The sequence below is a fragment of the Aptenodytes patagonicus genome, chromosome 4, assembly GCF_965638725.1.
Source record: "Aptenodytes patagonicus chromosome 4, bAptPat1.pri.cur, whole genome shotgun sequence".
Lineage (NCBI taxonomy): Eukaryota > Metazoa > Chordata > Aves > Sphenisciformes > Spheniscidae > Aptenodytes > Aptenodytes patagonicus.
The window spans coordinates 50,663,310-50,690,911 of record NC_134952.1 but is presented as its reverse complement, the minus strand read 5'-3'; the positions used below and the strand labels follow the sequence as shown (position 1 = coordinate 50,690,911).

The following is a 27,602-nucleotide window of genomic DNA, read 5'->3' as shown; positions in this document are numbered from 1 at the left end:
CAATACTTTCTGTCATGGAAGAGCATTTTCAAGGGCGATTACATGTAATCCTCATCATCTCTTTCAAGAATTACCTGATATATGCAGTCCACTTAAGAGAAGGCTGAAGCAGCTCTACAGATAGGGTATCTATGTTACTTTTATTTCAAATGTAATATACATATAGTCAGTTAACAAGCATGTGTTCTTCAGAAAAAGATCCAGAAGATTAAACATGTTCATTAAATACAGCCCGAGTTTAAAACATGCTGACCAAAAGATACTTAACTAACTTAGTTTACTTTAAAGAGACAGAAGAATAGCATTCCTCTCTGTTCAACAACATTGCCAGGCCTAAATCATCACACACCATTCCTTTCTTTTACTGATTCAGAGACAACAAATTCCACTGAAGTAATTAACAAAACTTTTGCAAAGGATCGCGTGCGTACATAATGAGAGGAAGTTAATTTGTCAGTCTAAGAGTCTAAAGATAAAAATTATTTCTTTCCCTAAATGAAAAAGCTACTTATTATAAAAGCTTCTCTAACAGTTAATGCAAATGAAATTCACATACTTTCTGATAAACATTTATGGTTCCAGACACTGCTGTAATAGTAAATTATTCAGCTTGAACAAAGGAGCTACATTGATTAGATCTAAGCTGCAATAGGAGGAAAAACTTAAACCTTGACAAATATCATTTTAATAACATAAAGTGATATATCTTCTTGAGATATTTATGAACCTGGAACACCAATAAGAATGCCTAAGTGCCATCAAGAGACAGAACCAGGCTGCCATTAACAACCGGATGATGATAAGAGTGGGAAAGGGCAGATTATCAATGATCTGGATGAGGGGATCAAATGCACCCTCAGAAAGTTTGCAGACAACACCAAGTTGGGCGGGAGTGTTGATCTGCTCGAGGGTAGGAAGGCTCTGCAGAGGGACCTGGACAGGCTGCATCGATGGGCCCAGGCCAATTGTATGGCCCACTTGGCCCAGGTTCAACAAGGCCAAGTGCCGGGTCCTGCACTTGGGTCACTACAACCCCATGCAATGCTACAGGCTTGGGGAAGAGTGGCTGGAAAGCTGCCCGGCAGAAAAGGACCTGGGGGTGCTGGTTGACAGCTGGCTGAACATGAGCCTGCAGTGTGCCCAGGCGGCCAAGAAGGTCAATGGCATCCTGGCCTGTATCAGAAATCGTGTGGCCAGCAGGAGTAGGGAAGTGATCGTGCCCCTGTACTCGGCCCTGGTGAGGCTGCACCTCGAATACTGTGTTCAGTTTTGGGCCCCTCACTACAAGAAGGACATTGAGGTGCTGGAGCATGTCCAGAGAAGGGCAACGAAGCTGGTGAGGGGTCTAGAGCACAAGTCGTATGAGGAGCGGCTGAGGGAACTGGGGTTGTTTAGCCTGGAGAAAAGGAGGCCGAGGGGAGACCTCATCACTCTCTACAGCTACCTGGAAGGAGGTGGTAGCGAGGTGGGTGTCGGTCTCTTCTCCCAAGTAGCAAGCGATAGGACAAGAGGAAATGGCCTCAAGTTGCGCCAGGGAAGGTTTGGATTGGATATTAGCATTGTGGTTTAACCCCAGCACAATTAGGAAAAATTGCTTCACCAAAAGGGTTGTCAGGCATTGGAACAGGCTTCCCAGGGAAGTGGTTGAGTCACCATCCCTGGAGGTATTTAAAAGACCTGTAGATGTGGTGCTTAGGGAGGGACATGGTTTAGTGGTGGACTTGGCAGCGCTAGGTTAATGGTTGGACTTGATGATCTTAAAGGTCTTTTTCAACCTAAACGATTCTATGATTTAAGTTGGGAACCAGGAAGTAACATAAAAGCAAGTGTAATCACCATATCGAAAAAAGGACATGGTGCCTTTTAGCTCCTGTAGATATTAAATACAGCATAGCATTGACCATCTCCTTAACACTATGGCCTGAAAAGAATGCAACTTCCTTTCCTGACCTCCTAGTTCCGAGGCCAAGAAAAGCAAAGAGTGAACTGAATGGAGAGTTCAACTTCTTTTACCCCCCTTTCTTAAAACAGCAGCGATGACAGGGAGCTTAAGATACAGAGATATTTTGGTCTAAAAAAAGAGTCATCTTACCTGTCAGCATACTTGGTCTCAAAAAGAAACTGCAAAACGTCAGGTGCCCCGTCTACCTTTGAACTTCCTACTAGGTTTTCCCCTGAGTTTTCAGAGGCTGTCTCTCAGTGGAACAGGCAAGTACACAGTTGGGAAACAGACTGTACGTACTCTCAAATGCGTACCACAAACTAAAGCACAGAGCGAGCACACGTTGCTGGAATTCTGGAGTATGGCTTTCCATTCACACACATGTATTTTAGACTTTCAGCCACTATACATTTCTGCTACATTTTATTTTTCTCTACTTTCAATTCCATCTGGTAAAGAAAATGCAGAAGAGCAGGACCCTAGCAACTGACCCACGAGATGTTCACAAACTGTTTATTCTTCTTTTAATGAAGAACCAGACAAATCCTACAATCTTTTCATTCAAAGTCTTTCCAGACTCCTTCCAGGGAGATGTGGAGAGGAATCAGCACTGAGGCTAGACTCATGCAGACAACAGTTTTCACACAGTTACGATTTCTGGATCTACGTCTGAACACTGTCTCATCAAATAAATGACATTCAACCTACTCTCTTCACTTTTTAGTACATCCTCTTCACATGTAACAAACTGTTGTATACATTTTAACTCCTGAACAGTACCATTTAACACTGACAGACATAAATGCTCCTTCCCCGACTAACTACTGTGTTTTTTCTTCAGTTAAGAGCAAGTCAAGATACTCTACCAAAACAATCTAAGTTTTGCTGTAGTTGTTGCTCAGAGGGAAATTCTGCACGCTGCAGAAATGCTAAAAAGCAAAGCAAAACAAACTCCAAGCAAAGAAACAGAGTCCCATTCCCAAACGAGATCCTTCGTTCCCCAGCCTCAGAGTAAGGTTTGGCTTGAGAGCTTGCCCGTGCTTCGCGAAGAAGCAACTTCTCCGATAAACAGGAAGAGCCAGCACTACTTCTGGCTTTTAAACTGTCTTGAAAAATGCTGTACGTGAAAAAGCAACTCCTTAACAGCGTTCTCCCGCGACAATAACAGCGGCATTTTCCACCCAAGTGTTATGCAAATGAGCAGGCAGGAGGCAGCCACAGGGTCTATTAGGAGCCACTCAACCCTTTAAAGAAAAAAAAAAAAAAAAAACCACGGGGGGGGGGTGTATTTGAAAACCTCACGGCTTACAGCACCGCGGCCGTGCGCTTCGCTCCCAGCCTTGCACAACTTTCCGCCCCGGCGGTTCCGCTCGGCTCTCACGGGCGGGGACGGAGCTCGGGGGTCCCGAGCCCTTTAACCGCCCGCCGCCTTTGTTCGCAGGGGCCGGCGCTGCCGGCCCGCGCCGCGGCGGGTACAAAGGGGGCGGCAGAAGTTGCGGAGGAGACCTCAGCCCTTCCCGGGGGCCGCGGCGGAGCCCCCCTTCCTCAGCCTGCGGCGGGCGGGAGCGGGGCGGGGGCCGCCCGCGGGGCACCAGACCGTGCGCAGCCGGCAACGTGAGCCGCATGGGAAGCGGCGGCGCCGCGCCCCCCGCCCCGGCCCGGCCCCCGCGTGCTCCACCGGCGGCCCCGGGGCACCCAGCCCCCCTCCCCCGGCGGCTCCTCCCGCTCGCACTCACTTTTCTGGACGGGCTCCGCTGGGCTCTCCCTCCGCTCGCGGCGCGCACGCCTTCCCGCCGGCGGGGCGATGCCGGCGGCGAGGCGGAGCCCCCCTCCCCCGGCGGGAGGAGACCCGCTGCCCCGGGGCTGCCGCCGGGGGCCGGGCGGCTTCAAGGGGGCAGGCGGGTCCAGCCCTCCCCGGGCGGGCTGCGGGCAGGTGGTCCCCGGGGCCGGGCCCCGGGCCCGCTCCCCCCCGGCTGCGGGTGTCCCGGCGGCTCAGGTACGCCGCCGCGTCCTCTCACATGGAGCCGCCGCCTCGCCGCCCCTCGCTGCCCCCCGGGCCGGTCCCCGCGCCGCCGCCGCCGGCCGGGAGGCGAGTGGCTCGGGCCGCGGCCCCCGCCCCGCTCTCCCTCTCATGCACTGCGGGCGCCGCCGGGCCCCGGCTCCAGCGGCGGGGGGGGCCGCTAGGGCCCCAGCCGGGCGGCGGGGGGCAGCCGGGCGGCGGGGCTCGGCGCCGCGGCCGCTCCGCTCTCCGGCATGTGGGAGCGGCGGCGCGGGGCGCTGGGCGGCGCGGCGGGGCAGGGCCGGGCCGGGGGGCCGGGCGCGGGGGGGCGGCGGGCAGCAGCGCCCCGGGATCCGCTCGTTTCCTGCGGCGCCGGGAGGGGGCGGGGAGGGCGGGCGGGCGAGAGAGCGAGCACGGCGGCGGCGCGCGCGGATGACAGCCGTAACCCAGCAACAGGCCCCGCCCCGCGCCCGTGGCGGCGCGGAGCGATGACGCTAAGGGACGGCAAGGCGGAGCCGAGCAGGTACCGCCGCGGCTGCACGGTTCAGCCCGGGACAAGGGGGCGGTGTCACGCGGCGGGGCCGACCCCGCACGAGCCTGCGCGCAGCCGCAGTCGGCGGCCTCGGCGCGCCCCGCCCCCTCCCGCCGCGCGGGGCGGGGCAGCTCGGCAACGCTCGCTCACCCCCGTGACGTCAGGGGCGCGGGGAGGGCGCGAAGCCCTTGCCCGCGCGCACGTGCGCGTGCCCCCGCCCCGGCGGCGGGGAGGGGCGGGCGTTGGCGCTGCCATGGGAACGGCCGGTGCGAGAGCGGCGGCGGCGGCGGCGGCCCAGGCCGCGCCGCTTCCCAACGGCCCCTGGCTGTACTGCTCCGTACCCGTGAACCGCTTGGTTTTAAGAAACGGCGATGAGAGGCGTTAGCCATCCAGCGGCCGTTGCTGTGCCTCCGCTGCGCGGGTCTTTCCGGAGCCGTGGGATGTACCTGCCCCCAGCAGGACCTTGTCTCTCTGCTCGGGCTTCTCCACAACGCCGCTGAGCTCTGGGTGCCTCCAGCTCGGTAATCGGGATAATGGTTACACGGGCCCCGCTCTCCTAAAGACAAAAAAAAAAAATAGTAATTACAGGAGCCTCTAGCATTTGTTACAGAGTTGTGGCCGTTACAGGAGAGCTCCTCCAGGGTTCCTTTAATACGCGATGCAGAAGATACGACGCTGTTCATTGAACACAAGGAAAAAAGAAAATATTTAATTGCCGCTCATTAAGTGCGTGGGATGGCTGCTCGCAGCATCCAGCCTGTGCACCGAGAAAAGCTTAGGCCCTGTGGAACGTAAAAAAAGCGGTATTTGATCGTGTCACTATCGTAAAACGCATACACAAGAGCAAAATTAAGATTACTCATGTAACTTGTCTGGCATTTCCTACCTTTTGAGTGCTGATCTCTGCCACATTAATGCATCTCCCGGGCAGACCGCAGACAGCCGGTAGCTGCTCTGCCCGGACCCCGTGCCAGCTCTGGGCCAGACGCTGTCTAACCACGCTAAAAGCCTTCTGATTGCCCACTAGCTTTTTCCCGTCTGCTATTCGGTTTTAATACTGCCTCTTATTCTCCATCATCTTATGCCGGATGTTTCTTTACCCTTTCCCATAACCTCGTTTACCTGATTTTTCTCTTCCTGTGTATTAAAAGCAGATGCTTGAGCTTACCTGAGTCTCCAAACCTCTCCCTTGTCCCCACTGGGACAACATAGCAGAGGAGCACTCTCACTCTTCAGAGCTACAGCCAGGTCCCTTCCTCACCAGCTGAAGCTCCACACTTCAGCCGCTGCCCAACTTACGCTTTCTGTCACAAATTGGCAGGGGGGGGCTTTTCCAGACAGCAGCCTCCCCCACTAGCGAGCCCCGGTTCCTCACAGAGCATCGCTCACCTTTCCCACAGAATGACAAAGCAGCCCTGTAATAAATACATAGACAAATATATAATCAGGTAATTAAACTTTATATTCCTGGAGCAGGCAGGAATTAAGTCTGCGTGAGTAATCTAATATTTTCATTTTGGTAAAGTTAGACTAAAAGAACAACGATGTTATTTTAACATCCGTGTTTGTGGGCACAATTCCCTAAGTTTACAAAAATGCGTGTGCATTTTTTGCCCTCTACAAAGGAAATAGCAGTGCTAAAACTTTTACATCTACAGTATGGATCCCTGTCCCTTGAGCTAAGAGAATGGAGGTCTCTCCCTCAGCCCTTGTCCACATCAAGGGGTTACTAGGTCCAATTTCGTGGACCTATTGCTTATTCTTCTGGCTTTCCACTTCACTGTGGTGTTCTCCCTCTGCCAGTTGAATAATAGATTTACACACAGCTCAAACATATCTGGGGCACTAATACTGAGTACATATTACTTGGGAGTGAAGGAAAAAGTTGGCTGTCTAATCAGTGTAGATCACTGACAATGGCAGACGCATCACTCAAGAAACAGAAAATCACTACTCTGCCAGCACCGATGATAGTGCTGAGACTGTATGTGGATTTAATGAAAATGTTACGATCTTTTATTAGTCACAGATTAAAATGGTTCCGCGCCTGGTCTTTAGTGGAAACGTGGTCATGACTGACTGTACTTCAAACAGTAGGGATAAAAATAGCAATCGTACTGCAGATCAATGCATTGGCAGAACTAAGCAGGGAGATTAACACTGTCGTATGCCAGACTCTAAGGCCACCACACACATACAGTTTCAATAAAACTTATTTTAAAAATAAGACATAGAACAGTTTTAAGCAGAACTGTATTGTTTTCAACATACAATCGAGGGAGAAACACAAAAAACTTGCCAGAGGTTATTACTGTGCATGAAATAGTGACAGAGCGAGAGAAACGCTGTTTTTGAGCGCTCTGTCTATAGGCTGAAGGGATACCTGCTGACTGTCTGGATGTATTTTCTTCCCATAGCATTTTTAATCTTGATGGACTACCATCTGTACAAGAAGCTGCTATTAAGCTTAATGGCAAGACTGCAATCTGTCATTTTTTTATTACGCTTAAAATGCATGTATAAGAAAAACTGCACTGAAATACATTAAAACTTCCCCACGACCTTGGTAACTGTAAAGATTACATGCTAAAAGGCATAGAAAAATTAGATGATGATTTGAAAATGTGAGTTAGCCAGGAGAGAGAGGGCACATGCATTAGTAACAAATCTACAAGAAAATTGTTATTATAGAGGAAAGCTGACCCTATGTCATCTTTAAAATGACATAAATAATAAGGTGAAATAACCAAATGAAAGGAGCAAATTCAAATACTAAACCACCATTTTTAAAATCTGATTCATTTGCCCATATTTCTGGTTTTATCAGATGTCTGTGATAAATTTTGTAAGCTTGAAGTGCTGTTGGCAGATAAAGGGAAGCATAAAGCATTTCTTTGTGTGGGAAAACCTGGATCCAAATGAAGTTAATGCTGAAGGAGGCCTTCCGAACAAGGTTTAGTTCATTTTGACGAAGGCAATTTAAATTCACATTCTTACTTTTTTTTAAGGCTATTTGCCCTGAGTGTTTACAGATAGATATATCCTAATGGCTTGCAGTGCTGTGCATCACACTGCCTGCAGAAATGAGAATGGAAACCGAGTGCTGCCTCAGGCGGATGTTTCAGCTTCCCTAACCTGCCCATATCCGAGGCTCCACGCGTCAGGGTTTGGGATGGGAGAGGCAGGCAGCCCATGTATTGGGGTCACAGGTGGTGCACACATGTGGGAGTTCTGGGCTGGGGAGGGTTTCTGAGGCAGGGCTGCTGCCTGAGAAACAGACCCTTTAGCAAGACTCCTGCGAGGAGGGAGTCCCACTAGACACGAAGTCCCACTTGCAGCCTAGTGCTTATCCACATTTTGGATCCCCCCTGCCAAACGCAGGCCAGAGCTGTGGGGAAGCTGTGCTGTTGTGCTGCAGGTGTAGGAGGCGGCAGGCAACAGAGCGGGGGATGCCGGATCAGCAGCTGTCTTAATCACAGCATGTTCTGCTAAGCGAGAAAAAAAAAAAATCTCAGGAGCAGACAAAAGGTAGCAAAATGGCCAAGATAAGCAAGTGACGAGGGAGTAAAGCCACACTTTTTGTTGTTAGTGAAATACAGAGTGGTTCATCTGTCTCAAACTTCACCCTACTAGCAGCAGTGCATATGTTACACATAGGCTGTCAGAACCTTCATACTAAATCTACTAATTCAGACTGCCTGCTGCCACTTCCTAAATGGTATGGAACATCCTATCTATCTGCTTCATGTAAGAATATGACAGACTTCAAGAAGCAAAGAGCTTCTCTCTTTTTATAGACAACCTTCCTAGCAAAGTCACGGTTAGTTCTACCTTTAATTCCCAACAAATGAAACTGCTGTCCTAGCTGACCTTGGGAAGGTCATTTTAAATACCCTGCGTGATGGAACTGAAACCTCCTCCCTCCCAGCAGCTAGACGTTTGGTTCATTTCCGTTTTCTTGCTATTCTTTTCAAGAATGTTTTTAGAGTCACTGGTAAGGCATAATTCACGTTTCTCCCATGGTTTTACTGAGTACTGTAAAGCTGTGCACAAGCAAGTTGCACCGCACTTAGACAATAAAATCATGATTGTAGATAGAACCTATTGCATTCAAACAAAATACAGAAGATACAACAGAAGTGACAAGAAGAAAACAAGAATGAAAATCTTTCATCTTTATTCCTATAGGAAACAGGGCCTCACGGACATACTGAGCTCAAGCAGAGTTATAATGCAAATTTTCTGTTCCAATAAAAGGAACAGGTAAAGAAAAAAAGAGCTCGCCAAGATCTCATTTTCAAGAGATGTAACAGCCTAATACTTCCCAGTTGCAGACAGAAAGTCTGGGAAAGAGACAAGAAATTTCCAAGATAGATAAGGCCAGTTTTCATGGATGCAGTCAAATAACTGGAGCCTATTTCCCAAGCCTCCTCCCTGCTTGGGAAACAAAGGGAGTAAATTACTGCAACCAACATCGATGAAAGTTCAGCCAGACATAACTACAGCAGAGCCAGGATCAGGCTGCAAGTAAAGATAAAGGACGATGCTGCAACAGCACCAGCTCAGGAAGCTGATAGCACAGATGATCTCATCAACAGGGAATTTCAATCTCAAACTGTAGGTCTCGGTGGCAACACCATCCTTTGCCATGGACATCTACTTATAAATTTCATAGCAGTAATATCGTATCAGAGAGGGTTTGTGAATTCTTACCCTGACTCAGGAAAATGGCCTCATTTTTGGTACTTACAGAGATGATACACTGCAAGACCTTTTGGGTTTTTTTTTCCCTATTCCGTTTCTCCATTTCTGCTCATTCTGTTATAGGTACTATAATGGTTTTGGCAGGAGTAACTTATAAAATAAGAGAAACAGTGCAATCAGTGAGAAGGTTGGCTAAAGATTGTCTATATAAATATACTCGTTTTAATAACAGAGTTAATTACCTTTGCATGTCTGGCTATAGCTTAATGCAAATATAACTCGAGTTAAAACAGGTCTGGCCTAAGTATGCTACACACGGATATTCTAGTTTGCTTATAATACAAGAGTGTTGCTGGGGGTTTTCTTTACAGTACTGTTGAACACTGCATGCAAAATCAAACTTTTAAAAGACACAGCTTTAAACAAAAACACTGGTTTTTGTGAAATGTTTGGAACCGAGCCCCAGTTTGACCTGACCTGTGCAACATTGCAGGCTCAAATCTCCAATCTTAGAAACCTTATGGGCAGGTATTTAACTCCATCCCTACTAACACACCTGATAACGCACCCAGGTGAACTGATTTCTGAATGTTCTCCAAATCTGCACCAAAACACAAAATTTGTCAGGTCCACCAAGGCCCTGATTACAGCAGGACTAAACCAGCATTAGAACCTTGTTTAAAATTAACTGTACCCTGGAAAAGCGAGGGCAGACTTAGCAAGGGTAGTGCAGACCAATGTATTGGCAAAACTACATTGGGCAGCTTGCCTGAAATCTCACTGCTAGCAAGCTTTGTCAGTCTCTTGCTGCTATTGGACCTGAAATTAATAGTAATAAAAAGGGAGCTCAGATATCTGTCTAAGAGCAGCTACTTGCTCCCATAAAAGCCACAGAAGGAGCACAGAAAATTCCCACGGGAGAGCATCTATTCTGTGCCTCTGTCAAGTACTAGTTTACAAAACATCAGCCTATTTATAGTATTTGTCTAAGTGTGTACTTGAACTTGAAAGTGTTAGCACCTTTCTTCCATAATCTATATTTAGCCGTGGTAGTCTAACTGTCATGGTAAGCAAAGCAGGTTTGGTGGGAGCAAATGCTAATAAGGTAACCCCCGGTATTGAAAATAACTGAGTTACAGTTGTAATATTTAAACTATTTATAATACCATTAAACAACAGTTCATAAGAAATGACTGAGGAAACCTGTTTTCAGTAACTTTGCTGTTTTCTGTGACAGATTGATCTTAGTGGTGAATAAGCCCAAGCCATAGCAGAGCCCCCTTTTTTTTTTCTGAAATGTCATTAATTTCTTGTCCACGTCTCCAGAAGAGATTTGTAATTCCACAAAATTTAAGATTCCTGTGTTGATTTAAATCTGAACACCTGTATTTCGTCTTTATTTCAAATACCATCTGACACTGTCCTGCTCTCCAGTATAATTAACATTTTGTTCAGCCATTTTACCTTGGCCATCAACACCCCCCCCCGCAACAGTTACATTTTATAAAACAATTATTCAGTACATCAGCTCCTGCAAAAGGTTTGCACAGATGTAAAAAAGACAGTTTTGGGAAGAAAAAGACATTGAACTCATGTATTCAGCTAACTGGGAGAATAATCACTAACTGTAACAGGCAACACGGTATTCTCAGCAATCAAAGTTTCTGAAGACATTTCTACTTTAGATTTTAATTATGTGGCTATAAAACAGGACACTGAAGTTCTAGGCAATTGGCACCTGGTCCTCCAAACTAATAGTCAGCGGAATGGGGGTAAAGGCACTTTCCCAAAGCCTATCTGGGCAAGACAGCTCTCAATTTATCTGGATTAGGCTATTAGTACTGCTGCAGAGTGTCAACAGTATCTCATCAAATTCTAGGCTTTGGAGGCTTTTCTGAGATTACGTTTTGCAATCAAAAATACTGGCAAATGAATATAAGCCTAGAACTTTATTTCAATTAGCATGCATGCTCTCCAGTTAGTAACTTGTTTCCTGCGTTGTTTTCTTTTACTTGGTAGTACATTCTTACTTCTCCCATGTCTAAGCAAATCAAACTCTCCCGTGACTGAATAAAATATAATCCAGTTTCTGTAGTTGTGCCGCTCCAGAATAAACAGACTTTAATTTAACTACTTATATTTCAATAATGATATTTTAATTATATATATACATACAGAAAGAGAGAGAGAGCAAGAACAACTTTTAGAGTACTTAGCTGTGTACTAAAAAAATCAAGACATAGCTGTTACACAGAATTGTACAATACAATCTGAAAACTATACAGCATTGGCAAGCCTTGTGAGAAAGGAATGATCTTGCTATCTCTTAATGGTGCAATCCAAAATAATAGTTTTGGTTAGCCAGTCATGCTGCTACCCTTTTTTATTTAGCTTCAGATACATAAATCCAGGCCCTAGGAAGAATGGAAAGACAGCGAGGTGTAACATTTTACACTTCCTCAGTGCTCTTTGGGATAATTTTTCAATAAATTAACAATAATTTAACAGGAAGTAATTAAATTACATAATGAAGAGTGGCTTCTGCATGGCAGGTTTAAAGCGCAGTGCTACACTTTCTGGCTTCCTTTAGAAAATGGCTTTTCTCATCAGATAAACCCATATCACATTATGTCCAAAGGCAACCAAATGCATTGAGACATAGAAACATTCAGCAAGTAGGGAACACGAAACGTTGAAAGTATCTGCATCCAAGAGCCCAGCTTCACAGAGAGAATTCCCAAATTTGCTTTTCAAAGGCAGAACCAATAGACATTACCTGAGGAACCAAGCGGACGGCTGCGGGTTTGTTCTTTCTTCAGAGCATACTTTTGCTTTAGGCAGGTGACACAAAATTTTCCAGAAGACAGTAGCGTCGAGAGCTACACAGGCTCCCAGGGAAGACCCTGGTCCAGGGGAGGGGAAAAAATGATACCATAAATTTGTGCTGAATACTGTCTTTTTCCCCTGAAAAAGGAAACCCTGGAGAGAGGAGGTGTTACAGCCCTGACAATTGCTATCATGAGTGATCCCTTCAGATTATTATGTTCCATCTATCTCAGATATAAAAGTTAGCACTGCAGCATAAAACCTTTTTCCAGAAAGGAAAAGCTGGAGATCTCCAAGCATCAGCAGGAAAGATGGTCCTGAAATACAACGGGGAGGGGGGGGAACAATTTTTGATTCCCTAGTGCTTTCAAGGGTTATTCTGAGGGTCATCATCACTTTCAGAGATGGTGCTTCTGTGCAGGCTATATCGTGCAATGTAAAGTGCTTTAAAAGTTTTAATTAAAGAAACCAACCTGAAAGCAGTTGCTTATTAGAAGTAAGAAGTAGTCTCAGCTGCCTGAGAGGGAAAGCCAAGGGCAATTCCAGGATGTTCAGAGGCAGTCCAAATAAGCTTCTAAAAATTTACATGATTCTTATATAGTTGGACCCTCTTAACTGACCCTGCCATTATAAAAGCCAAATTTATTTTTTTAAAAAAATGAATGTGTTTATGGGAATCAAACTGTTAGTCTGAGTAACCTCAAATATGGTTCTCATTAGCAAGGTGTTACCAAAGCTTTCTTGACTAGTAGCTGGTATTCCTTTGGGTAATATTAACAGCTGCAATCAGAGACTGTTAACTATTACCCAGATTAAATAGCTTGTCATTCAGATTTATGTAATTGGGAGGAGGAAATAAGGATGAATTCCCTTCTAGCACTCACAGGTCAAGTATTTATTGTAGCTTAGCTAGTATAATGGGCTTGAACCATGTCATAAGCTTGAACAAAAGCAAGATAACATGATATCTTTTCTGCAGCTCTGCTCAAGTCAGGTTCTTCAGTGTTTCTATTAAGCAAAGCAATGAGCCTACACATGTTATTTTGCAGAATTACCCCTTAGCAGAAGCAGTACCAGAAAACAACTTAACAAACAAAAATTCCTCAGCCAGAACGTCTACTCAATTATCATCTTCAGTGTTGCTCAGAAGGCTACCATGCAATGAAACTTATCCTAATTCAGCAGGAAACCTCAAGACCCATGTTATTTGTAGAAAAAATGCCTGGAGTTATAACACTCAATCAGTTGCATGAATATTAATAGTGCTGAGAGCCTTTATCTAGATAGTTCTTAAACTTTGCAGACTTGTTCAGCATTACGCTCATCAGGCCTCCTGGGAGCATGCCTCAATGACACAGAACTGAAAACGGTTGCTAGAGCTGAGGAAAAGCTCGTACCGGTTCCTGACACTGCTTGCACTGCAACCGTGCACAATTTTGCAGCAGAATTTGGGAAGGGGGGTGTTAGGAAAAAATACAAACTCCCGCCTGCAAGGCTATAGAGGAAAAGCAGCATGCTAAGGCTCAGCAGGCAGAGCCTGGCCAGGTGCACACCAGCAGACTGCATCGCTGCCTTCCCCTGGGAGCCCGGGCTGCAGCAGGAACCGCTCCTTCAGCCTCCAAGTTGGTGTGTTAATGATGCTGCACACAAAACCTGATGCTCCCTAGCAACTGCTGCTAGACAGGGTGTGGCCTTCTGGATTTTTGTTAATGCTGCTACCAATAAAAAAGTCGTCATTTTACTGCCTGATCAGCCAGGTTAGCCAACCTGAAAAGGGGTCGCAGGGGGTTGGCTTTTCACTCAAGAATTGAGGAGTAGTAAAAAATGCTTTGAAATCTCAGACTCTGCTTGGGATCTGCAGATTTATAAAAAATCAGATCTGTCTTAGTTTTGCCCCCTGACTTGGCAGCGGCTTCAGAAACGCAGGCTGGGCTTTCCCCCGTGCATTTGCAGAGGACGGAGCACCAAGTGTCATGCTGCAGTTCCAGTGTGTGCCAGCTCTCACCTCCATGCCGCCCAGCCCTGTCCCCACCCCGACTGCAATACCAGCATTTTGTACAGGCTTAATGAAAACCAGATCAGAAATAACCCCTTCTTAGGAGGTTTATTTTGAAGCTCAGTCAACTAACTGCTCCCTTTTTTTCTATGACATGGTGATGCTGGGGGCTGGTGCGCTGAGCCTACCTGAGAACAAGCGGCTGAGGAAGCAGGAACTTCCCAAATCCAGCCTGCTATTGAATCTAGTGTACGGCAGGTTTCGTTTCATTTAGCCTTCCAAAGGCTTCACTCATTTCTCTTAAATGGTTGTTAAAGCAAACATAAAATACAGGCTCCTGACCAGTTGGCAGAAGTCACATTGACCTTACTAGGACTAGGACTTCACCCATTTAAATAAAAGGGCAATCAAATATTTCTTGTGGTGTCATCATAAACTTACCTGTCCCACGGCTGCCATAAAGCCTTCAAGCTGGATATGGCCTGATCTTCTAATGCAGAAGATGAACGACCACGCATTTCTTAACTTTTACTTTCCAGCAGGAAAGAAAGTGTGAAACTTGGTTCATTTTTTCCTGTCGGTCACTTGGATTTTAAACACTTGATATTCACGGCTGAGTCTCTGAGGGGGGGGAAGTTTGTGCCATGAAATTCAAATCTGTTCCATGCCCTTTGGATCCGAATTATAGTTTCACCTCTGCTTTTCTTTCAGTGTTTGTATTTCATACACAATGTTAGCTGCTTTTTGTTGTTATACTTCCAGAAAAGTCATTGAATATCTTCTGATAAATGCTGAATTTCATACTTATGTCCGTGTTTGTGCTTATTTCTGAAATCTGTAACTGTAGCTTCTAAAAGTTCAACTACATCAACAAAACCCACAGCATTCACTTTCTTTATCTTATCTCTCTCTACTTAGTAAAATTCAGCAGGCGATCCAGGTGAATAACACCCTGATGATTAAAAAGGATTTCAGCAAACTGGCTGCAGAGCTCAGCTTTGGCATGCAGTATTATGATGGAAGAACTACAAACATTTTGTTCTTTAAATTGTTACACTAAAAATAGTCCCCCTTTAAAATCTTGTTGCATAAGAAAAGCTGATAATTGTTTAAAAGGTATAGAATAAGCTGAATTTTTTAGGTAACTGCCTTAAGTCTGTAGTCAGATAACTAAATCCAATGCTTTATAATAACTACAGGAACCAAGGAGGAATTTTTATTGTTATACACCCATGGAATCTAGATATACTGTAGGAGGATTTGCCCTTTGAAGCAGAAGGTATTTGTCATGGGCAGTGTCAAGATACTGAATTTGATGAACAAATTGCTTAATGACTTATTCTCCTACTTTTTTTTTTCCTTCATCTGTCTCTCTTTACCTAAAATAGGTTACAATCTTGTCTATCTTTTTTTTTAATGAAAAGTAACTACAACGTGTTTCATTAAGATCCGTCTATGACAATTCCAGCATCGGAAGCATAGTAGGGTTAACGCGTTAGGCTTTCGCTGATAAAGTCCTAAATTCTGTTTCAGAATAGCTCCCATGTGATATGAATTTCATTATTTAAATCTGGTTTCTAATAGCCACAATTAGTAGTCTCTGTTTAAGGGAAGACCAGCACTGAAATGTCAGACATTTCTGCCTTTTAGGTTGTAAAAGGAAAGAAAAGATTTCTACCAAACCAAATACAAAGAAAACCAGTATCTGACAATGCTGAATGCTTGAAGCCTCTCTCATGCTCTACTTTCTCATCAGCCACAAGCTTCCTATACAATCTTAGTTAGATGCTGGAGTCACTACAGAACTCAGGTGCCTGAAATCTGGGTAAGGCAGTGACCAACCTTTGAGGCTTTATCTGCGCTGACATCAAAGCCTGCTCTTCAAACCATCCTTCACCTGAACCAACCAGCAACCACCCGCACTGGAAGTCCTTATGTCTCAGCCCTTGGGAGCAATTCAGCCCAGCCTCAGGAGTGGGTATCACCCAGCATGACCTTGCCCACCAGTTTGCTTTGGTGTGGTCCTCTTACACTGTAGACTTCAAGCAGTAGTGCCACAACTTTGTGTTCCTGGCTCACAGCTGTGGCTTAAGATTCGAGATAAGCATGGAAATAAAAGCAAGGCTGATTGCCTGAGGTCTCCTGTCAGGGGAAGTAGGCAGCATGATGCTAGTTCCTGTGGCGCCAAGGTAAGATGCACATTAGGGAGCCTTGGGCTGACCAGACCCTAAATAATGGCTTCTTATGAACCTGTTGAAACTTGCATCAGAACTATGAGTTAGGTGTGTTGATCTTGTGTCATGCCAGGAAAACAACAGATGCCTTGGAGATTGCTCTTAATGGTATGTTGGATTAGAAAGTAGCCATTACATGTGAATGCTGAAGACAGAGGTTTCCTAAGAAGTCTCTTTTTTTTTCCTATGTTCTTGGAGCTGTTTTCAGTTGGCCTGCTTTTGTGTTAGTCTAATGAAGAGCCACATAGGAAATTGGACATATCCCTGTGCTGAGTGTTTCTATTGGTCTCCTCTGAGCAGCTCCTGGCTCAGCATGGGGGTTTTCTGGACTGTTGTTCAGAGGCCCCATTGGGAGTCAGGCAGTCTGTAGTGTGACCAAAGGGAAACCAAAAAGAGGAGACATCAGGCAACAGATGTCCTGTTGGCTAGGTCACTAGTGCTTCAGTGATGGTCGGATTTGTAATGTGACAAATAGTGAGTGCATCGTATTGTTATTCTTCATTGTTGCTACCAAATGTTTCTAGCTGCCTGGTATTGCTTGAAATTAGGTATTTTGAAGTATTTCAATATGTCTGGAGCAGCAAAAGGAGCGGGGGAAAAAGAAGAACAATTTTAAGCATATACCTAGAATCAATTGTGCCCTGATTTGTGTAGCCTGAAATGGCGAAAAGGTATCTGTAGAAAAACATTTGTTCCAGCACTGCAAATTGCAGGTATGGCGCTCTGATCCCTGAAGGTATTTACTGAGTCAGGGAGGGAGATTTATAATTCTGACTTCAATGGCACTACACCGATTTACATCAGCTGAGGAGCCTCTGTGTGCTTTTAACCTTATCTGCTTGACAACTTGTCCATCTTCTCATGTGACTCAGCTGTTTTCTGTTCTTAGGCTCTAGTCTTCTGCACATTAGTGGGTGTCATGGTAACTGAGGAGCAACCACACACAGTAGGCTAGCAAAAAACCCAGAACTGCTGAAGGTTAAGAAATAACTAGAGGGAATATTTCAGTAATGTAACAAAACAAGCAAGACACTTCAAATTGATCTTTGGGGGGGGGGTTGTAAAGTAACACAGTGGCAGTAAATGAATAGCACAGCTGGAACGTCTAACAGCAATGGGATGGTTCAGTTAGACATATTGGCAAGCAACAGGGTATGGGTTCAAATTTGGGCGGTTTCTTCTGCCTACATAGGAAGGAGGCTGAAGGCAACAAACTCTGGAAATGTTTAGGTTCATGTTTTGGCAGGTGTCTGTGGCGAGAGAAGCAAAGATGAAACTCTCCTTTGCACAGCTAGGAGCCAGATAAAACCCTTTATAGCACTTACTCCCAACGGGCACGTAAGAAGCGCAGTGGGAGCTTGCTGTGGTGTGAGCTTGTGAGAAGGAGCTGCAGGGTGGAATGTGCCAGAGTATGACCCACCAGGTGGTTGGGGGGCAGCCTGGTGATGGGGGGGTGCCTCAGCAAAGAGGTTCATTGTGAACTGTAATCCAGAGTGATGTGTGCTGAGGGATCACAAGTCTGAGAAACACTGATTCAAAAAAATCTGGTTCTCAATTCAAATCCTCTTAATCTACTGACTTCTAGATAGTCCAAAGATAAGTGGAAGACAAGGAATAAGCTTGGCCTATAACTCCCAGATCTTGGACCTTCACCTGTGCTGATATCCTCCAGCCATACCCATGTGTCCTCGAAAACCAGGCTCTTTTCCAAGTGCATTGAAGACAGTGCACGGGAGGCATCTTTATAACTGCAGGACCTTAGGGATGTTAGAAACTCTTCTAACCATCTCTCAGCCAACAAATGTCTCTAGCTGACTGCTGATGGTAGTTCAGAGTTCCCATGTCATGGAGGGAAGTGAGATTTCTTCAGAAGTCTTAGAATAACAAATGCATCCTGGTCCTAGGTTAGTTATCCTTTTTATTAAAAATGTTTCTTATTTCTGCTTTGCATTTGTCTAGCTCCAGCTTTCATCCATTGAATCGTTTAATACTGACTATAGATTCAAGAACTCTCTATGGTAAAAATCTCCCAGTGTTGAGACATATAAAATGCTACAATTTCAACTGGAATGTGTCACATGGAAAAATAATACCTGAAACATAGTATTATTTTTTATATATAAATCATTCTTCATGGAGGCAGCTTTGTACTTGGAGAATTACAGGCTTCGCATAAGGCATCTGCCTGGAAACCTCTTCTAACGGCACCCAAACAAAGCACTTCAGAGCTGTAGGCGCATCCAATGCTGAAAGAACACTTAAGGAGTGAGGAGGCTAAAGAGCTTCTTGTAGGTGCTGTAATCAGAAGCCCTTTTCTCTTTCTCCGTTAGTCACTTTCAGACATGACAATTTGAAATCACTGTGTTGTTCTGGTTTTCTTTCACAATAAAATTAGTAACTGCTGTGCTTGCTTGCTTTCTATCAGTCACTAGTCAGAAACTACATCCATCTGTATAAAGGAAGCTATCACGATGTGTAGATGTCATCTAATTTCAGTGCCTTTTTTATGGAATAAGGATCCACAAGCAGTTGGCTTCTTCGGCTCTTGCTCTTCCCCTGCCTCTTCTCCTGGGCTATTACACCAGGGTCTTTCTTGCACACTTTCTTTTGGATGTGTACTCAGTCAGCCTTGGCTTCCCACTCCTCCCCATCCCAGTATTTCCCTTGGGTTAACTGCCTTCAACAGTACAGGTGGACACATTTGCCTCTACCCAAAGCACATTGGTTTAAGCATGATCTTGGGATTGAGAACGTATATATTTAATTGGGAAAAGAATAACAACCTGTTGGCTTTATCTCAAAACTAATGATGAATACAGGCCTAAACATGCTTGTGCAATCTGTGTATAAAAATCATCTTCTGCTCCCTCTGCTTATAGACATCCAGTGGCTCTGTCTTTCAGACGCTGCTGGTAACTGCAAAGCTGAAATGCTCTCTCTGCTGTTCTTAGCAGCCCTGCTAAGTGTGAATCCTGTCAGTAATTCACAGCACTGACAGATTAGGTGCTGAAGCTGTTGGATCCGGTGAGAGCGGGTGTGTAGCTCTCCTCTGCAAGCTGCATGGCTGCCCAGGCGGGCAGGGTCGTAGCTGGGGAACCACCATGCTGCAGCTATGGGAGGGGAGCTTGCTTTGGGGAAGGGGTGGTGGTGTAATGCCTCAATTGCCTTTGCCTCAGAAAAAGTAAAGAATTGAATTTGCAGCTGGATAGCAGTTGCAGTATCCTTTGTATGGGTGGAATGAAAGATAGCTTTAAGCCATATTTCTGCTTCTCCCCAGTCCAAACCTAGGAGGAGTAAAACCAGGCCCCAGTGTAACCTGGCACAGACTCAGTCCTGCTCCGAGTTATCCCCCGCTGCCAGCAGAGATGGCCGAAGCTCCCCGCAGCAGCCCTGCGCCGCTCCTGTGTGGAGAACCGGGATGCAGAGTGAGGTGAAAGGGGAAGAAAAACAGAGCAGCAGATTATGTCAGGAGGAACTCTGTATTATATTTATAAGGCAGCCAGGTTGGGGGCCAAGGATTGAGATGCTTATGTGGCAATGGAATAAATTCTATAAATGCAGTTTAGAATGGATGGGAGGATGCGAGCAGTTAATTGGTTTTATTATTTTTAATTTCAGATTTATATTCAAGTGTAAAACATTTTTTATGCATAAATGCAAGAATATGCAGACTGAAAGTAAAAACAATATATGTGGATTTTCATATTAATCTGAAAGAGGTTAAAGGGTTATTGCTGGAAGAATCACTGGGGGAAGTTATTTTTTTGAAGCAAAAAGATGCAGGCCATGTCTGTCTAGGATCAAGGATTGTGTTAAGCAGGCAGGCAAAGAAACATCAGGAAAATAAATAAGGCACAGAACTGCATGCAAGAAAGCAGCAAACAAAACCATAAATTTGGGGTCCAAGGTAAGACAAGGGTAATGAGGTGGGGAGCTACTGGGAATAAAATGCCTATGTGCATGGATGTGGTCAAAACCCTGAAAAGGATTTCTAGAAGAGATGAAGAAATCATTAGGGTTTTATATTTGGCATTTTGAATAGACTGGGAGGAGGAAAGAAGACACAGATACTGGGTAGGTCAAAGAGCTGATGGCTATAAAGTTACAAATTGCTTTGATTCAATTCCCCAATGTAATGTGGAAAAGACCCTAATAATAAAACTGTAGATGTCCAACCAGCGTGTCTCCTGTGGGGACAAACTCCCCACTGCTCCATGCCTTCATAACATTTATTGAGGAGGGGGCAGACGGACAGAGATGGGATGCAGCGAGCTGGGCAGGGAACTTGCCAAGCCTTGCTTGTCAAGTCATATTTGCCGCAGTGCTGCAGGGATGGAGCCTGAGGGGGGGACTGGGACTGACTTTGGTGTAGAGGCACTTTCCAAAGCCCCCCAGGCTGCTGAGCCCTTGGAGCGGCCCTGCCTGGGCATGAGGAGGGGACAGGGGGGCTGCTGCCAGGCGCTCCTGCTAGGTGCGCAGGGATCACATCGGGGAACAACATGACTCCAGAGCTGGCATAACCGAAGTGTCACGTGTTACTGGTTTTAAACAACAGTTCTGGCTGGTTGTTTTCTTGGCCTATGTTTCCCAGAACTACACAAGTTTAGTTGACTTTCCCAGTTGATAGTTAATGACATGGGGACGGGAGGGAAGTGAATCACTGAGGCTACAGGAAAATTTATTTACAAGAGAACAATAATGCCATATATCAACAATTTTTTGTTCTGTCACTTAATAGCTCATCAGCCATAAGGCAGCAGCTTGGGATCTCGGTAGACTGCGAGCAGTGGCCTGTCTACACCTGAGTTACTTCAACATTAAAAAAGGCTTTGTGATACTTGTATGAGAGTCATAGAAAGAGTCCTACAGAGGTGAGTGGTAGCCGGCCTGAGGCCAAAACCATCACATGCCTCTTTGTAGTAGTTGCATAAACAGAGGATGAGTAGATCATTTCCCGCTCTCTTCAGCTCTTGTTTAAGATCTTTCTTGTCATAGATAATTATAAATCAAAAATAATGGACTTCCCCTTTAATGTATTTGAAGCTTTGGCATGAAGTGGTGTAAACAAGTTCTGAGGTCTAGTGTGTGAGAGCATTAAACCTAATTATTAATAAATAAATAAAACTTGATCAAAAACTGAGGGAGCAGTTTAGGGCTGGTGTTATTTTATGCTAATATGTATATCCATAAATAGCATTAACTCGAGTCTCCTGTGACTAATCTTGTGTTCACAGAATAGATGCAATCTGTGCAAGATAAATAGAACAGAAAGGAGCCAGTTTATTGTGCTGCCTGCCTGGACCTACGAGTCCTCCCCCAGACCTCAGCTCTTCCCGTGCTCCTGGAATGCACAAGGATAATACTTTGATTCATGCCTCCTCCTGGTTTTTGCTTTCAGTTCAGCAATTTGGCTCAAGCGAGGTAACACAAGGATCTGTCCTTTTTTAGACTATGGTCCTTTATGAGTTGACTAGTTCTGCTCTTATTATATTTTTAAGTTTTCCTACAAAGCTGCTCATGACACTAAAAATTGAAAAGAATTATCTATGGTTAAATTAAGTGCTAGCAGTATGTTTAACCATAAGTATTTAAATTACAGTAAAGAGGCATTTCTTTGTTCATGTGTTTTTTCTAAAAATATATCTCCTCTGTGAATCCAACTAATGCATGGCTATACAAATCCTTGTTTTTCCTCTAGGGTTATAGGCTCCTTATTTTCTATCATCTACTCTATTATTTCTCCTTGGTTACCCCTTTTATCTGTGTACTCTGACACTCACCGCTCCACAGACAGTGATGCTCTTTGCACGTATCCCTGTAGCATTGTCATCCAAACACCGGATGAACCAGCTTCAGAAAGATTTCCACTTTACTGTCTCCACAAGTCCTATTTTCACTCGTCACTGTTTGTGAATAAAGCATTAAACCCTTTGACATGTCCGGCTATATAGTGACTCAAAGAAGCTAGACTTCTTAAATCAACCTGCTCCCGAGAGTTGCTGTCTGATTTCTTCTGCATTAACTTTGTGTACAAACACCATACAGCCTAGCAGATAAGAAGTATCTATTTTCCCCAAGGAAAATGCTTGTAGTTATTCTAGGGGAAAAAAATATTGTGTTTCTTTGCTTTCTTAAACTGCCCCTGTTTTGCTACAAAATACCCTTAAGATTTATTTAAAAAATCATGTAATGCTTGGGAAAGTAGATGCTGCTGTTAAACAATCAGGGCCAACCTTGCAGTCCTTACTTGAGAGAAGTCCTGTTTAAGTTTGAGGAAAACTGTCAAAATACAGATTAAGTTTAATTTTTTAGTGCTTCAGGAAGAGTCTCCTTGTATCATTCGGACTGGTCTGCATGACTAGTACCGACTAAGACTGAAAAGGTCTGGCTGAAGATCATACTGCTCTAGTGTGCTGTGGGAGTCAAAGCCACATGTCCTGTAGAAGAAGCTTGGGCTCTGGGTGATGTTCCCTTGGGAAGAGTTTTCCTCTGGCTGTGGCACTGATCAGCACAGCTTCATCCCCTGGGGTGATCACCTTTGCAGCTGATCCCCACCAGCACAGCGAGCCATCTCATAGCCCCACAGCTGCAGTGAGCCCCCAGGGTGATGGGCAGACAACTAGGGTCAGCGGTGCTCCCCGGAAAGTGTTGGGCACCCCTTTGCTGGGGAGAGAGCAATCGGCTTGTAACCAACCTGGGCCAAACCCTGGGGAGCAAGGCAGCCAAGCCAGTGTGTCCTGGGGAAAGAGTATTTCCCGCTCCTGTCCCCTTGCTGCAGGCACTGCCGCCGAGACTCGCTACCCCCAAACCCTGGGCTCCTTCTTTCAGTCATATGAATTACAGTTCAATGTGGAATATGCACTGCAGTAAAAAGCACTTCTGCAGTTGCAGATCGGGATTCCCTCCTGGGGGTGGCAGTCAGAGTATCATTTTGAACCAGAGCTGGATGCGTCTAAGGCAGAGCAAAGCGGGTGCCCTAAGCCAAGGTACAGCTGGAAGAGTCCCCAGGCAGTGTGACTGGAACCAAAAATGCTCCTTTACTGATAGCTGGGGGAGCGAGCTACACAGCAAGCCTCCGGCCACTCACTGAAAAGAAGGCACTTTGGTTCATTGTAATACCATGCCCAAATATGTATTTATATTCAGGAAATCTGAACAAGGGCTTTTTGATGATATTATTCCATCCTGTGCATAATTCACGTGTTTCTAATAGTTTACTGGACACTTCCCTGCGGTGAGTGCTGCTTGCTGTATTCTGCAAGAAAAATGTAAAGCAGGACAAGTGAGCAGGTCCTTTAATCCAGTAAGGGTGTATGCTTATTATTGATAGCTACAACCTGACTACAGTAAACTCAATAATAAAAGTTACAGCTAATCTGTGGCGAATGGTGACCTCAGAGGTCTGCGGCAGATAAATTATTGCTACCGTTACATCTACTGCCTGAATGCATTTGCTACAGAGCTTGGAGAGACTGTAAATATTTTTTCCAGGTATTATTTGGGCCTGTTGTAAAAGCAACACAATTTTTTCAACAAAAAGCCCAACTAGCATCCCTTGGAGTAGAAAGCCAATGAAACTAAACTACTATGTTTATTTTTTTAAAAAAAAAGGGCGGGGGGGCTGAATCTGCTACAATTACTTGAATAAGGAATTAACAAAACTGCTTCTTCTGTTGGGGAAACCTGCTAGTTTTGATGCCTTGTCATACAAATCCCAATGACAGCACCATAACATATGCCATTTGCTCCTTATTTCAGGTTGTAAAATAGAAGTTTGATTACAACAAGCAAATCCCAAGTATATTCATGAAACTTGTCAAATCTGGTAAACGTCAGAGATTATAAGGCAAGTCTTCAACTTCTACTCTGTGTGTATGTGCATTACACAAGTGTATAGATCTCTTCAGCTTGTGAAGACAATATTGAGATAATACCACCTTCCCGGTGCTGACATCTTCGTGCATTTTCATTAGGTATTGCTTCCCAAAATTAAATATGGAAGTTCAAACTCAGACTTGATTGTAGGTTTCTGTGTTGGTATTTTTAACAGTAATATCTGGGTGGGTATTTTTGTAGTGAGCTTTCTTTCCTCTATTTTAAAGAGCGTAAGTCTCAAACATTAGCTCCTCCTGTGAATTGAAGTAAGAATAAATAAAATCTGAGTTGATTGGGGGCAAGGAGGAAAGTTAATTGAACTAATATGTTTCACGCCACTTCTGGACTTGATGTTAGTATTCTATATGGAAAAATACATTTGTTTCAAAACTTTCTTCCAAAATATGTTGAGAATCCCTTTTCAGTAATTTTTAAAGTTTTTGCAGAAGTTAAAAACCACTGAAATGTCTATATTTAGAAGTGTTTGGGTTTGAGAAAAATCATCCTTTTCATGAAAAAGCAGCTAGTCAAAAGATGTCCTGATCCTTCTATTGAGATATCTTTTTAAAATCAAAATTAGCTGAATAAGAGCTAGATGTATTTATGTTCCCCTTCTATTTGAAAGTTATAGCACTTCTAATCTCTTCAAAAAATGGGGGAAGGAAAGAAACCTTATCTTTGCCAAAATCCTCTTACTGTGTATCAAATGGCTTCCTGTGTCTTTCAGGTGCCCAAATTAGCAATTTTTATTTCTCCAGTTGCCAGAACCAATCTGACAATTCTCAAACTACAGTTATGCATTGCTGGTATAAAAATAACCATTGAAAATCTGGTAATAAAAAAAAGCAATTTACTATACAAATAAAAGCCTATAGGAGAGTGCAAATCCGGCTGTAATAATGCACTACTTAAATAATCCCCAACTTGTGAGTGTGTCGGTGCGATTGTGGCTCTCGTACCAGTGCGTTGCCGCTGCTCGGGGCCTGGGTGTGGAAATGAGGTGCAGTTTTGCTCCCAGAGCCATGCTGTGTTTATAACCTTTCTTCTTGTGAGTGTTATTTCAGGTATGCTTTTAGCCTTTGTTAGCAGAGAAAGATGATTTCCCATAGAGCAGACGGTAGCAATAGCACTAACATACATATAAAATACCCCCTGTCTATGATCGTTTACATGATTGCGTGAACCAACTGACCCTGGGCTGTGTTTTGCATTGGGGAGGGGTGACAATGCTGCTTGCCCTCCCCTACACACCCCTCTGCAATATCTGCTTGTGTGCTTGGTTGTGTAGCAGCAGGGCAGCACTCCCAGCCCTCAGCGTGTGGGATCCCACCCAAAATCTAGAACTGATCCAGCATAAAACCAGACCTGAAGCAACCACGCGCTGGAAGGGCACAGCAGCCTGTGTGAGAGTGGCTGATGTTGCCCTTCGTTGTCATGTAAGACCATGCTGCTACTATTTTCTTTTCACCGATATTCACGTAAAGTATGACTTAAGTCCTTCTTAAAACCTAAGCACAGAGTGCTTGGGATGCATTTCCATGTATGTTGATAATAACGTTGGTGCAGGATTTGTCCTTTGCCCATCCCTCATCTCATCTCCCCTTGCCAAACCAGCTGCCCCATGACTCCTTCCAGCCTCCTTTTAGAGCACGTTGGAGGAGCCCCTGGTCCGTGGGGCAGCAAGCAGAGAGGCACGGCGGTGCCAACGGGGCAGAGCAGGGCATGAGTGAGCACCTGGGGATGGGGGAGTAATTCTGCGTTACTCCCCAAGGTGTCAAAACAGATCCTGGGGCTCTGTAGTCAAGTCCTCTCTTGCACCTCCCTAAAGAACTAGACAAGTGTTGCCCCAAAATACAGATTTTAAGAGTCTGTACTTGTACCAAAGACAAGTTTCTTGCTGATGTGATATTTAGGCAAGAGAGAGAGGGAGAGAACTACTTTCTGCCTGATCATTGCTACGATGCTCTCATATTGAGGTTGTTTGAACGTTAAAAGCATTACATAGAATCAAGACTGACTTGAGCTTTCTGGATACCCCTGGGCCATTCTGCTGCCCTCTAATGAAACTGTCTGTTGCAAACATAGATGAAAGTAATGCTCTGCTTTATTAATCCTTTCTAAATTTCTATCTGGAAATACCTTGTGCTCTCCCCCCCCCCTTCTTTTTTTCCCTCCCCCCTTTTCCCTTATATCCACTGAAAATTATTTTAGCAGCTTTATCAATTTGGAGACTCCCATCTTGGTGCTTAACTGGAATAACCTGAGAAGTGATCGATCATTAAAGAAAGACAGCTACAGTCACCCAAGAAGAAATCATGGGAGTGTTCACCAATTGCACTGGAGACAGAATTTGACTATTGATAAAGACAATTTGGAATATCCAAACAAAAATATAATGAAATATAAAGCAGTTTTTTTTTGCTTAAGTAGAATTAATTTCAAAGCACTTCTGTAATTTGGGAAGGCTAGTGCACTAGCCTTTAGGCTTTGTTGCCTGAATTTGAGCTAGCTGATGAGAGTAACATATCAGCATACCATATATATCTTTGTACATCTTCTAAGGCCTGAGTAATCTTGACATCAACAACAAATAATTAGCACCCATTGACTTGAATGGATTAGCAGGACTATGGGGAAAAAGAGAACCTGTAGACACTAAAACCTGCTATAAACCTTTATTGGAAAAGGTTCTTTAAAATCTCAAACTCTTATATACAGCTGAGCAATATTATTACTTTGAAATATTTAAATTACAAAATCATTTGAAACAGCTATTTGATAAAACAATTGCACATACAGCAATTCCATATACAGAAAGTAAACACAAGCTGGGGTTTTTTTTATAGCCCTCCATCAGACTTAGCATTGCAAAACAATTTCCTTTTTTTATTTCCTAGATCAATAGTTATCTATGGATCCATGACTTACGACTACCTAGAAACTAAAACCAACATTCTTTTTTGCTGAGGTTAGTGTAAGGGTTATGTGCTTGTCGAATGCATGACTATTATGCTATTAATTAACTGCTGGTAATGCCAGTAACCTTATGTTTGTAACTTTAGGGAGGAGTTATTTCTATTTTGTTGAAAAATTCTCTGTTAAGATACTGATTTTTAGCAATATGTAGGAGAGATGCAGGTCCTTAATTACCCTTCTTTTTATCCACGTGTTTCTCAAACTATTCCTTCTTTGGCTTTTCTGCCTTCTGTAGGACAAAAAGTGCTCACACGGCAAATTAGATGTCAAATTGTCTTGAGCAGTGCTGCATAACTACTGAAATACTTGAAGGAAATGGAAGAAGAGGTAACAGTTCCTTAGGGATCATCACATTTGCTAAACATTTTAGAATAATACATAGTGCACATGACTTTCTATTTGTGTGCTTTTTCTCAGTTTCTACTGAGGGAGAATAATTTAAGTTATCAGTTGGTGGTAGATGTTGCAAGACGATGGTGAGATGGGTCACCTCAGAGCAGGCTGGTGATGAGGATATT

The 27,602-nt window shown here is 44.4% G+C and overlaps 1 protein-coding gene across 1 annotated transcript in view; it reads right to left on the bottom strand.

The window, feature by feature from the left end:
• Positions 1-3,722, bottom strand: part of FBXW7 (F-box and WD repeat domain containing 7) — a 192,995-nt gene extending 189,273 nt beyond the window's left edge. Inside the window, exon 1 of the mRNA XM_076336695.1 lies at positions 3,679-3,722. The gene's annotated coding sequence lies outside the window, so the exon portion shown is untranslated. The remainder of the gene's footprint in view (positions 1-3,678) is intronic.
• Between the last annotated feature and the right edge of the window lie 23,880 nt (positions 3,723-27,602).